This window comes from Schistocerca cancellata, chromosome 12 (genome assembly GCF_023864275.1).
Source record: "Schistocerca cancellata isolate TAMUIC-IGC-003103 chromosome 12, iqSchCanc2.1, whole genome shotgun sequence".
NCBI classification, from domain to species: domain Eukaryota; kingdom Metazoa; phylum Arthropoda; class Insecta; order Orthoptera; family Acrididae; genus Schistocerca; species Schistocerca cancellata.
In genome coordinates, this window is record NC_064637.1 from 95,984,631 (window position 1) to 95,998,753 (window position 14,123).

A 14,123-nucleotide genomic window follows, 5' to 3' on the forward strand; every position below is an offset into this window, starting at 1 on the left:
TACCGGCCATGACTCTCTTTTTCTGTGCGGACGCACACATATTACCCGAACTCTTACGGGATTTGGAAAGAATGTCTTGCACGAGTAATGCGTGTGTTGGGTAGCAGCACTACGGGTGTAGTGTGTGGACATACAAGGTGAGAATGTGGGTCTCGCGGGAGGCCGGCGCGATATAGTCCCTGCAGTCGCACTATCCTCTGTGCCCTCGGTGGCTCAGATGGAGAGAGCATCTGCCGTGTAAGCAGGAGATCCCCGGTTCGAGTCCAGGTCGGGGCAAACATTTTCAAAAATGGTTCAAATGGCTCTGAGCACTATGCGACTTAACTTCTGAGGTCATCAGTCGCCTAGAACTTAGAACTAATTAAACCTAACTAACCTAAGGACATCACACACATCCATGCCCGAGGCAGGAGTCGAACCTGCGACCGTAGCGGTCGCTCGGCTCCATAGTGAAGCGCCTAGAACCGCACGGCCACTCTGACCGGCTACACATTTTCACCTCTCCCCGTTGATATATCCAACGCACGTCAGCGGCTGAAGGTATTAATATATAATTCTAATTTCGGAAATTGTTATGTTCGGCTACTTGGTGACCATTTGCAGTCATTCACGGACTTCCCGTTCGCAACCAATGATGAAATTTTTATGGGTGGCAATGCGCCATGTCACCCGGCCACAATTGTTCACGATCGATCTGAAGAACGTTCTTGACAGTTCGAGAGAATCAATTGATCGCCCGACATGAATCTTATGGAATATTTATGGGACAGTCGAGAGCTCAGTTCATGCACAAAGTCCTTCACCGGCAACACTTTCGCAATTATGGACGGATTCTGAGGCAGCATGGCTCAATATTCCTGCAGGGGTCTTCTAAAGACTTGTTGAGTCCATACAAAGTAGAGTTGCTGCAAAAGTAAGTCCGACATGATATTAGGACGTATTGCATGACTTTTGTCACCTCATTGTATTAATATACTGCAAACGGGGGTCGTGACCCTATGCCTTTCCGTTTCTCCGACCTCCGGATTGAGGTGGCTGGTCACGTTACACTGCCCGACAAAAAGGTTAAGAACCGTTGGGGGGTGGGGGGAGGAGGAAACGTAACGAAACTTCACAGGTTGAGTGGGCATGTGATGTTGCTGCAGCGATTACAAAATCGAGCAAAATTTACAAATAAATCACCAGTATGAGACCAATATATCAATGTGACCCTGCAGCCTTCCCACTCCTTCCCCCTCCCGCCCCCATATTATATACTCTGATTCCGTTGTAAAGGAAATCATAAACACATTGATTCCTTCCCCTTGAGGCAAGCCAGCTTACAACTGTTGTAAATGATTTTTCATACGCACTGGGCCAGATTTAATGCCCAAGTTCGTCGCTGCACGGGATTAGCCGAGCGGTCTCGGGCTCTGCAGTCACGACTGTGCGGCTGGTCCCGGCGGAGGTGCGAGTCCTCTCTCGGGAATGGGTGTGTTTGTCCTTAGGATAATTGAGTTAAGTAGTCTGTAAGCTTAGGGACTGATGGCCTTAGCGGTGAAGTACCATAAGATTTCACACACATTTGAACATTTTCCAAGCTCGTCCTACACATGTATCGGGGACAGAATTTGGAATCTTGCTGACCACGGGAGTAACTGAACATCACACAGTTCATAGAAACACTTATTGTGTGGATGAGCATTGTCGAAAATTGGCACGACGACACTGTCTCGCAAGAGGTTACACGTGAGAAAGCAGCATATCTGTGACGAATCGTTGTCATCAGAACTTCGTCAATCACCATCAGTCGTTCCCTGTCATACTCTTTGCCTTCCGACATCGAACGCTGTCCTCTTCGAAACATGGGAAGAACGGGACCTCTTCTCAGTCTGCCGCCATATTCGCTGACGATGGTCGTCCACGGTAGTGCAGAACCACGAGTCATTGCTGAACGTAATGCGACGTCAGTGCATACTTTCCAGTTACGGTACCACTCCAAACGCAGCTGTGTGTCGTGCTGCTCACGGCAGCTTGCGGTTGCTGCAGTGTTTCCCGGATTACTCCGCTTCTAGTCTGGGCCCCATGGCGCGAGAGCCGATTACCTGTTCTTTGATGCAGATGGGAAGGCTTACGCTATGCTTGGTGCGCAGTATGGCGATCGAGTCATGTGGTGGCCAGACATTGTCGACTACACCTTGATGACGACTGCCCCTGTCATCCCGCTTCCATGCAGTCCAATATTGGACCACTGTCGCATCGGCGGCCGGAGTGGCAGTGCGGTTCTAGGCGCTACAGTCTGGAGCCGAACGACCGCTACGGTCACAGGTTCGAATCCTGCCTCGGGCATGGATGTTTGTGATGTCCTTAGGTTAGTTACGTTTAATTAGTTCTAAGTTCTAGGCGACTGATGAACTCAGAAGTTAAGTCGCATAGTGCTCAGAGACATTTGAACCATTTTGAAGTGTCGCATCTGAATGCTGTAACTGATCTGTAATAGTTGTAGACATACTATCATCATCATTTCATCCCCATCGACGCGCAAGTCGGCGAAGTGGCGTCAAATCGAAAGACCAGGCGAGCGGTCTAACCGACGGGAGGCCCTAGTCACACGGCATTTCGTTTCATACGTAAAGAACCACGTCAACCTGGATTTCCCGCTTACTGCGAGCGGTCACCTTACCACAGGCTATCCGAGCACGCTCCCCGTACCGGCCCAACTTCCATAAGTCACGTACCTTTCTATTTCTTCTCATAGATTATTAATTCATTTACCAGCACTCGCACACCTTGTGATCCTCATGTGGGTGTTAGAATCAAGACAACGAGAAGTCGCAGATTATCGTTTTCATTGCCGTCACAGGCTCGTCTTCACCTATTTCTGACCAGAAATAGACAGGTACGTGACATGTGGAAGTTTGGCTGTGGCTGGGAGTCGTGCACGGATAGCCAAATGGTAAGGCCACCGGGTTCGAGTCCCGGTCCGGTGCAAATGTTCATACGTCGCTTTACCTAGTACATTTACTTCTATTATGGTTGAATAAATTTCAGTATTCAAAACTGGAGTCAATAAATATAAACATCCGAATGTCCCAGTCGGCCAAATGGAGACCAGAAATGAGGCCATTTTCAAACTCTGTAAGATGCTGATACTGCTGTCTCAAACTAGTACGCAGCATCTCGGTGTTCTTCAGCGATGACTCTACACCTGCGACTGTTAAAGCCCTTTTATAACGTACCACGCCTGGTAACAACACTGAACACGAACAACACCAACGCACTCTATTGGCTATTCTGTCAGTAACAGCGAATTGCAACTTTAATCATTTACATAGCCTCCGAGGATGTATACGTGAACGAAGCTACGTCGACATCCGACCATGTGTTCTAGATGCTTAACCTTTTATTTGTCAGGTAGTGTATACTGTGCTAACGGCCTTGCCGCAGTGGTAACACCGGTTCCCGTCAGATCACCGAAGTTAAGCGCTGCCGGGCTGGGGTGGCACTTGGATGGGTGACCATCCAGTCTGCCGAGCGCTGTTGCCAAGCGGGGTGCACTCAGCCCTTGTGAGGCAAGCTAAGGAGCTACTTGACTGAGAAGTAGCGGCTCTGATCTCGTAAACTGATATACGGTCGGGAGGGCGGTGTGCTGACCACATGCCCCTCCATATCCGTATCCAGACGCTTGTGGGCTGAGGATGACACGGCGGCCGGTCGGTACCGTTGGGACGCTCAAGGCCTCTGCGGAGGTTAATTTTGGTGTATATTGCGTCTTGCGTTTTAATGTGGACTCCGAAGCAAGAAATAATGCCAGAGAGGAAATAACTGTTAAGTGGCAAAGATCTTAAGACTGACTGGGGATCGAACTGCTGACCTATTGAACAGTAGTCTGGCAGTTTGAGAGCAACGCCGACGAGTGGTGTCTCCGTAGAACAGACGCCGCATCTCCCCTCCCCTAATCCCCTCTCCTCCCGCGCCCACACTGTGTGGGTCCTGCCCCTGCTCGGACCATTTGTATCGGCCCTAATTCGAGTCAATTTGTAACTCGAATGGTTGGCTGATCTTTGGCCGGAAATCCGTCTTCATTGCGGACCTCCCGGGCTGGAGTTATCAGTCTCCCCGCGCATACGTCTCACTGACGCTCCCTGTTTTGCGACTTTTCCCAATTTGTTCCTCCTCCTACTTTTTTGCATCCAGTTCCTCCTTTTCCGCTGTGTCCCCAATTTTTCTAAATTCCTCCACCAACCTGGTACTGCCTGTCCCCCGCTCGCCACCAGATCGCGTCTCACGTCCACCTCGCCCCCCTTCTTTTTTACGCCCAGTGTCGTTTCTCCGTCCTTGGCTTTCGCTCTGTAGTTAATTCGTTTAAGGGTGCATGTTACAAGGACAAATGAGACTCGTGTCTTAGCTTAACTGTAAGAGCAATCGAACAGAGACCTCATGCAAGTGTGTGCGTCTCTCACGCTGTGTGTGTGTGTGTGTGTGTGTGTGTGTGTGTGTGTGTGTGTGAAGCAGCGGTAGGAGTGGGTGAGCAAAGAAAAAAAGGGAAATTGCCGTTACGTAAAACAGCAGAACACTACAACGTAGCTGTAAAAGTCCTGGACTTGGGAGATCACAAACCAGAACTGTTGTGCGAAACACATGGCGCTTCGAAAAAGAAAGCTCCCTTCATATATCTTTTTCATCTCCCCCCCCCCGCCCCCGACTTCTCCCCCCACTCTTAACAATACAGGGTGGTTCAAAAAGAATACCACAACTTTAAACATGTGTATTTAATGAAAGAAACATAATACAACCTTCTGTTATACATCATTACAAAGAATATTTAAAAAGGTTTTTTTTCACTCAAAAACAAGTTCAGAGATGTTCAATATGGCCCCCTCCAGACACTCGAGCAATATCAACCCGATACTCCAACTCGTTCCACACTCTCTGTAGCATAGCAGGCGTAACAGTTTGGATAGCTGCTGTTATTTCTCGTTTCAAATCATCAATGATGGCTGGGAGAGGTGGCCGAAACACCATATCCTTAACATACCCCCATAAGAAAAAATCGCAGGGGGTAAGATCAGGGCTTCTTGGAGGCCAGTGATGAAGTGCTCTGTCACGGGCTGCCTGGCGGCCGATCCATCGCCTCGGGTAGTTGACGTTCAGGTAGTTACGAACAGATAAGTGCCAATGTGGTGGCGCTCCATCCTGCTGAAATATGAATTGTTGTGCTTCTTGTTCGAGCTGAGGGAACAGCCAATTCTCTAACATCTCCAGATACTGTAGTCCAGTTACAGTAGCACCTTCGAAGAAAAAGGGAAAAAAACTTTATTGGCTGAAATGGCACAGAAAACGTTCACCTTAGGCGAGTCACGTTCATACTGAGTTGTTTCCCGCTGATTCTCAGTGCCCCATATACAGACATTGTGACGGTTGACTTTCCCGTTAGTCTGGAAAGTTGCTTACTGTGGAAAGTTGCTTCATCACTAAACACAATCTTTGAAACGAAAGATTCATCTGTTTCCATTTGAGCAAGGATAAAATCACAGAAATCGATTCTTTTAATCTTATCAGCTGCAGACAGTGCTTGAACCAATTTCAGACGATAAGGTTTCATAACTAACCTTTTTCGTAGGACTCTCCATACAGTTGATTGTGGAATTTGCAGCTCTCTGCTAGCTCTGCGAGTCGATTTTCCTGGGCTGCGAACAAATGCTTGCTGGATGCGTGCTACATTTTCATCACTCGTTCTCGGCCGTCCAGAACTTTTCCCTTTGCACAAATACCCATTCTCTGTAAACTGTTTATACCAACGTTTAATACACCACCTATCAGGAGGTTTAACACCATACTTAGTTCGAAATGCACGCTGAACAACTGTCGTCGATTCACTTCTGCCGTACTCAATAACACAAAAAGCTTTCTGTTGAGCGGTCGCCATCTTAGCATCAACTGACGCTGACGCCTAGTCAACAGCGCCTCAAGCGAACAAATGTACAACTAAATGAAACTTTATAGCTCCCTTAATTCGCCGACAGATAGTGCTTAGCTCTTCCTTTTGTCGTTGCAGAGTTTTAAATTCCTAAAGTTGTGGTATTCTTTTTGAATCACCCTGTATTTTTATTGTTCTATTGCGTTAATTTGCGGTAAACGATTGCTCGGACACAGACCAGATGACATTTCATTTGTGTTGTTCTCATCATTTCATCATCATTACATCACCACCACCACCACTATCGTCATCATTCATGACAGTGGCTAGACTAGATTGTGTAAAAATTGCACAGTGTAAACTTTGTACGTGCGCTGATGACCGCGCAGTTGAGCACCCCACAAACCAACCAGTTAGTAATAAAGGAGTAATAAGCTAGAACGTCATGTCTGATTCTCAAGTTTTACTACACGAACTGTGGAAATGGAGTAAGCGATAAACTTTTTTCCTTTTATTATTTTGTGAGGCGTGTCGGCGAGAAATGTTTAGAAAAGGTTTGGAACCTTGCTTAAAGAATTTTTGGGAGTTGTTAGTGCTCTGATTGTCAGATGCTGAATAAATCTAGTGTGGGTAATTTATGTGCTACGAGTTTAAGACATGTCCACGGCTCCTAATTTCAGTACTCTACTTACTGTATAAAATCTTTAACGTAAGATTATACAGGGTTATTACAAATGATTGAAGCGATTTCACAGCTCTACAATAACTTCATTATTTGAGATACTTTCACAATGCTTTGCACACACATACAAAAACCCAAAAAGTTTTTTTAGGCCTTCACAAATGTTCGATATGTGCCCCTTTAGTGATTCGGCAGACATCAAGCCGATAATCAAGTTCCTCTCACACTCGGCGCAGCATGTCCCCATCAATGAGTCCGAAAGCATCGTTGATGCGAGCTCGCAGTTCTGGCACGTTTCTTGGTAGAGGAGGTTTAAACACTGAATCTTTCACATAACCCCACAGAAAGAAATCGCATGGGGTTAAGTCGGGAGAGCGTGGAGGCCATGACATGAATTGCTGATCATGATCTCCACCACGACCGATCCATCGGTTTTCCAATCTCCTGTTTAAGAAATGCCGAACATCATGATGGAAGTGCGGTGGAGCACCATCCTGTTGAAAGATGAAATCGGCGCTGTCGGTGTCCAGTTGTGGCATGAGCCAATTTTCCGCGGGCTACGCGTGAAACTTGCCCGCACGCGTTCAACCGTTTCTTCGCTCACTGCAGGCCGACCCGTTGATTTCCCCTTACAGAGGCATCCAGAAGCTTATACTGCGCATACCATCGCCGAATGGAGTTAGCAGTTGGTGGATCTTTGTTGAACTTCGTCCTGAAGTGTCGTTGCACTGTTATGACTGACTGATGTGAGTGCATTTCAAGCACGACATACGCTTTCTCGGCTCCTGTCGCTATTTTGTCCCACTGCGCTCTCGAGCGCTCTGACGGCAGAAACCTGAAGTGCGGCTTCAGCCGAACAAAACTTTGAGTTTTTCTACGTATCTGTAGTGTGTCGTGACCATATGTCAATGAATGGAGCTACAGTGAATTTATGAAATCGCTTCAATCATTTGTAATAGCCCTGTATGTAGTAAGGAGTAGATTATGACAGCATTTTAAATTTTTAAATTCGGTAAATTATTATGTGAAAAACTTAGATTCAAAATTTTTCTTGCCCCTTGAAAGGCTTTAAGATAGGCAACCTTCAACTGGGACTACGTTGTACACATTACGTCTATCCATACGAAATGCCGCTTGTAATAGAACAATTGTCATGAAGACGTCTGTGTTGGAAAAAGATGCTAGATTAGGCCTCCATTTGGATCTTGTAAGCAGAACAAATAACTGTTCATTGCCTGCAGTCCATTGCCGGCTGTGACCAATGGCTACGCCTATGCACGTAAGCCGTAAATCCGCGAATGATAGCTGTTACATCCTTACAAACATGAGGTTGGGAACATATGCGCGTCTATTACATTCAGCGGTCTGCGAAACGTGAGGACATGCAATGTTCTTTATGCTTTTTTTCGCTATAATTATGTAATTTACTGGGCAGTGCTCATCACGAATTGTTCTAGCTGTATTTCATTACGATTCAGGATGTGCAATAATCCTTTTACTTTGCATTCCGCCATCAAAGCGAAGCGATGCGTACTTCACGAGGTCGGTGCAATGAAAGTAACCACAGCCATTTAACTCGTTCACGGACGAATCATTTTCTAAGGTCATCACATGATAGGGACTTACTACACACTTCTTACAGTTAGCTCTAATGCTACAGAAAAATAATTTAGTGAACGTTTCTCTCCCAAGTGTGCATATACAACCGCACTATACGAAGGACAATTATACTCATTCTGCACTACAGTGTAATGACTCATGTCGAGGAGCAGGAAGAGAAGTTTCTACATAAACGATGCCAAGGACCTTGGGAATTATTCAGTGTGTCCGCCTCTCTTCTCATTGTGCGGCTGCTGGCAATACGTAGGGTCTCAAGCGAGTGAAGACTAATTTTTAATATTCGTATGCCGAAGAGCTTCGAGATAAGTAGAAAAATTTGGAAATTTGTGGTAAGGTCTTAGGGGACCAAACTGCGGAGTCATCGGTCCCTAAGCCTACACACTACGTAACCTAACTGAAACTAACATACGCTATGGACAACACACACACCCATCCCGAGGCATTTATGCCTCCTTCTCCCCCAATTTGACTGAGTGCCTCGTCATAAAATATTCGCTCTACCCATGAAATTATCAACATCTTATGCAAAGTGAGTATCTATTTTTTACATGACCGAATCTCGCACCAGTTTACACTGTCGAAAGCATTTTCTAGGTCTACAAATCATTTAACAGCGCCTCCGGAATACGAATTCAACATCTTTCAAATGAACACCTCGCGTACGTACACTGGGTTAGTGGGTACCGGTCTGTGATTACGTGCCTCCTACAAATACGAATACAGTTGCAGCCCGAGCAGACATGACATCAGAAAATATTTATTTTTCTGTTTTCCCGCTGCAACCGGTTCCGCATAGATAAGCTATCAGCAATGCTGTTTAGTCTCTACTCCCACTGCACTACACTACATTTCTGACTCTCTCTCTCTCTCTCTCTCTCTCTCTCTCTCTCTCTCTCTCTCTCTCCTCTCCCTCTCCCCTCTCCCCCCCCCCTCTCTATCCAAGCTTAGTTCTGCTAAACGGGCAACTCCACAGCTCGTAACTATTACTGCAATAATTGTATCTTCACTTAGGGGAGTTGTTTCTCTGTGAACACATGGCAAAAAATAATATTTTCTCTTGTATTTCGGAGGGGCTCGGCTATTACACGACCTGAATATGAGGAAGATTGTACCTGTCTTGGTCCATTGTCTAATGAACAAACATTGATTTTACGTAAACTGCTTATTGGACGGGCATCCAGAGGCAAACTTTTGCATGCTCTATGAACACTGGTGCAGCTGTAGTAAATTCTTTATTAAAGACACGACCGGTTTCGCAATTGTAAATTACATCATCAGGTGCAGAAGACCGTAAACAATATTATGCAAAGACCATATGATAGTGATAAAAAGTCTTTCGATGGCTGAATACTTACACTAAGTAAGTCAGATTGCAAACCTTTCTTTAAAGTTTGCGGAAGTTAGAAAAACGATAGTGGTGGGGAAAAACACGCGACGAGAAACTGGAACCTTTGAACAAATGGGACTAGGGAAAAGACTATAAAACGCACGGGAAAGAGGGGGAAGGGGGGGAGACAGGGAAGAGACAGTATAAACGTAGTCTCAGCTAAAGCCACGCCGGGACGGAATGGTTCGACTGCCATACACAGAATAAATGGCTATCAAAACATAGGCATCGACGGAAGCGGCACATGCGTAGAATCGTGTATAATATCCGATTAAATCCATGGAAACGGCTGGGAATCGTGCATACAAAAATAAGGACGTTAATAAAAGTTGCAGTTGTCGAGTCAATAGCTCATAGATATAGGGATGGAAACTTGGAAATTGTGGGACATTTCTAAACATAATGGTTCAAATGGCTGTGAGCACTATGAGACTTAACATCTGCGGTCATCAGTCCCCTAGAACGTAGAACTACTTAAACCTAACTAACCTAAGGACATCACACACATCCATGCCCGAGGCAAGATTCGAACCTGCGACCGTAGCGGTCACGCGGTTACGGACTGAAGCGCCTAGAACAGCACGGCCACACTAGCTGGCTCTAAACATAATATTAAGAGTTTTTAAAAAATCTTAAAAATCGTTACAATTTTTAAGAAAACTTTTAAAATGTACCTTAATAAAGGCACTAAGCAGGAGCGGTCCGATGAACCACACTATTAGTTTAAAGAATGGAAGTTAGTGAAAACGGCTTTATTCCTTAACTAATTTTGAGATTTTTCTGTTTGGTTTGAAGATTTCTAAACGCACTAAGGTTTTCCAGCTCTTTCAGGATGTTCAGAACGTTACCCTCGCAGTCTATGTGCAAAATTGTAAGACTAGATGTAATACTAGAAACTTAAGTGACCCGTTTCGGATAGACGACTGTGATTTATTGGCAGAACACTTAGAAGACGCAGCAGATTTACTAACGAGACCGCCTAAATTACGCTTGTCAGTACTCTTTTAGAATACTGCTGCGCGGTGTGGGATCCTTACCAGATAGGTTTAACGAGTACATCGAGAATTTTTAAATAAAGCAGCACGTTTTGCACTATAGAGAAGTAGGGTAGAGTGTGTCACGGCCATCATACAGGATTTGGGATGGACGTCATTAAATCAAAGGCTTTTCTCGTGGCGAAGGGATCTTCTAACGAAATTTCCATCACTAACGGTCTCCTCCGAATGTGAAAATATTTTGTTGGCGCCGACCCATATAGGAAGAAATGAGCATCATACTAAAATAAGCCATATCAGAGTTCCCACAGGAACATACAGGTGTTAGTTTTTTCCGCCCACTGTTCGAGAGTGGAATAGCAGAGATTTAGTGTGAAGGTAGTTCCATGAACCCTCTGTAAGGCATTTAAGTGTGATTTGCAGAGTATCCATATCTGAAAGGTGCGAAAAGTGGCAGTTGACCCTAAATAACGAAAAGTGTGAGGTCAACCGCGTGAGTGCTAAAAGGAACTCGTTAAACTTCGGTTACACGATAAGTCAATCTAATCTAAAACCCGTAAATTCAACTAAATACCTAGGTATTACAATTACGAACAACTTAAATTGGAAAGAACACACAGAAAATGTTGTGGGGAAGGCTGACCAAAGGCTGCGTTTTATTGGCAGGACACTTAGAAAATGTAACAGACCTACTAAGGAGACTGCCTACACTACGCTTGTCCGTCCTCTTTTAGAATACTGCTGCGCGGTGTCGGATCCTTGTCAGGTAGGACTGACGGACTACATCGAAAAAGTTTAAAGAAAGGCAGCACGTTTTGTATTATCGCAAAATATGGGAGAGAGTGTCACAGAAATGATACAGGATTTGGGCTGGAAATCATTGAAAGAAAGGCGTTTTTCGTTGCGACGGAATCTTCTCACGACATTCCAATCACCATATTTCTCCTCCGAATGCGAAAATATTTTGTTGACACCGACCTACATAGGGCGGAACTATCACCACGATAAAATAAGGGAAATCAGAGCTCGCTATACGAGATTGGAATAATAGAGAATTGTGAAGGTGTTTCGATGAACCCTCTGCCAGGCACTTAAAAATGATATGCAGAGTATCGACGTAGATGTAGAAGAAGATGTAGAATTGTGAACTCAAGACATACCTAAAATCCGAACCAGAAACATTTTTCTTAAACATGTTTCACCTCGCTATTTACACCCTGGACTTGCACGACCGCCTACCGCAGACAAGAATCGCCGTATTGTCCACCAAGCGCCTCGTAACTCCTTCACATGGGCAAGTATGTCTGTGAGATATATGCCTGGTGATGGGGTACTGCCATGAACAAAAATACTCCCAGATCTGTCCCCAATGGAACATGTGTGGGACCAGGCCGGACGTCAAGTCCGTCCCATTTTTTGTATCCATGGTATCGAAGACCAGTTCCACTATGGCCTTCTTTGAAAGATTCCAGGCGCAACCATACATCTATATAAGTAGAACACCGTGCTAAAGACGGCAATCAGTGATTTTAACTCCTGATGACCGTAGCAGAGACAGCCATCGAAACCTCGTGTATTTTATTCGAAGCCACATGGCTTGTAAACAGAGAAGATTTCCTTGAACCATGTACAACACTTTTGAGCCAGCTTGGCTTGATACAATCTCTCCATGACAGCCTCTGTAGGTGCACTGGTACATGCAGGTAGGTCAGAGGAGTTGAGGGTAGGGGGAGTTCTTTGTAAATTTTAGTCGTTTCTGCAACCAGTGTAACAATATCACGTAATCCCTCAGCGTTTGAAGTTTCAGTTCTTTTCATCCTCCTTTGTGAGTTCTCAGTGCCTGCTTTTTTTTTTTTTTCCCCAGCAGGCAGTTTGTCGTGTATATGTATAGCGCGATAACACGAAACGAGCTGCCCTTCTTTGCGCTTTTTCGATGTCCTCCGTCAATCCTATCTGGTAAGGATCCCACACCGCGCAGCAATATTCCAGCAGAGGACGGACAAGTGTAGTGTAGGCTGTCACTTTAGTGAGTTTGTCGCGTCTTCTAAGAGTTATGCCAAAAAAGCCTGTTTTGCCTTCCCCACAACATTATCTAGCTGGTCTTTCCGATTTAAGTTGCTCGTAATTGTAATTCCTAGGTATTTAGCCGCAATGACAGCCCTTAGATTTGTACGATTTATCGTATACCCAAAATTTATCGGATTTCTTTTAGTACCCATGTGGATGACTTCGCACTTTTCTCTGTTTAGTGACAATTGCTACTTTTCGCTCCATACAGAAATTCCCTCTAAATCATTTTGTAATTGAAATTGATCGTCTGATGATGTTACTAGACGGAAGAGAAACGAGATGCGGAAGAGGAAGAGGACTTACTAAACTGACAGTTCCGTAGTATTCAAGCATGGTAACACCTGCTTTCTTTGTAATTGGAATTATTACATTACTGGCCATTAAAATTGCTACACCAAGAAGAAATGCAGTTGCTAAACGGGTATTCATTGGAAATATAAATTATACTAGAACTGACATATGATCACATTTTCAAGCAATTTGGGTGCGTAGGTCCTGAGAAATTTGGGTGCATAGGTCCTGAGAAATGTCCTTCAACACGACACCACAGTTCATCAAGAGTAGTGACTGGCGTATTGTGGCGTGCCAGTTGCTAAACCACCATTGACCAGACGTTTTCAATCGGTGAGAGATCTGGAGAATGTATTGGCCAGGGCAGCATTCGAACATTTTATGTATCCAGAAAGGCCCGTACAGGACCTGCAACATGCAGTCGTGCATTATCCTGCTGAAATATAGGATTTTGCAGGGATCGAATGAAGGGTAGAGCCACGGGTCGTAACACATCTGAAATGTAACGTCCACTGTTCAAAGTGCCGTCAATGCGAACAAGAGGTGACCGAGACGTTTAACCAATGGCATCCCATAGCATCACGCCGGGTGATACGCCAGTATGGCAATGACGAATACACGATTCCAATGTGCGTTCACCACGATGTCGCCAAACCCGGATGTGATCATCAATGCTGTAAACAGAACCTGGATTCATCCGAGAAAATGACGTTTTGCCATTCGTGCACCAAGGTTCGTCGTTGAGTACACCATCGCAGGCGCTCCTGTCTGTGATGCAGCGTCGTGGGTAAGCGCAGCCACGGTCTCCGACCAGATAGTCCATGCTGCTGCAAACGTCGTCGAAATGTTCGTCAGGATGGTGGTTGTTTTGCAAACGGCCCCATCAGTTGACTCAGGGATCGAGACGTGGCTGCACGATCCGTTACAGCCATGCGGATAAGATGCCCGTCATCTCGACTGCTAGTGATACGAGGCCGTTGGGATCCAGCACGGCGTTCCGTATTACCCTCCTGAACCCTCCGATTCCATATTCTGCCAACGCTAGCAGCAATGTCGCGATACGGTAAACCGAAATCACGATAGGCTACAATCCGACCTTTATCAAAGTCGGAAACGTGATGGTACGCATTTCTCCTCCTTACACGGGGCATCACAACAACGTTTCACCAGGCAACGTCG

At 45.4% G+C, this 14,123-nt stretch overlaps 1 protein-coding gene and 1 pseudogene across 4 annotated transcripts in view; both read left to right on the forward strand.

The window, feature by feature from the left end:
• Positions 1-14,123, forward strand: part of LOC126109396 (homeotic protein Sex combs reduced) — a 322,662-nt gene that overhangs the window by 107,067 nt on the left and 201,472 nt on the right. The gene's annotated exons all lie outside the window — the stretch shown is intronic.
• On the forward strand, positions 3,408-3,525 carry LOC126109974 (5S ribosomal RNA; annotated as a pseudogene).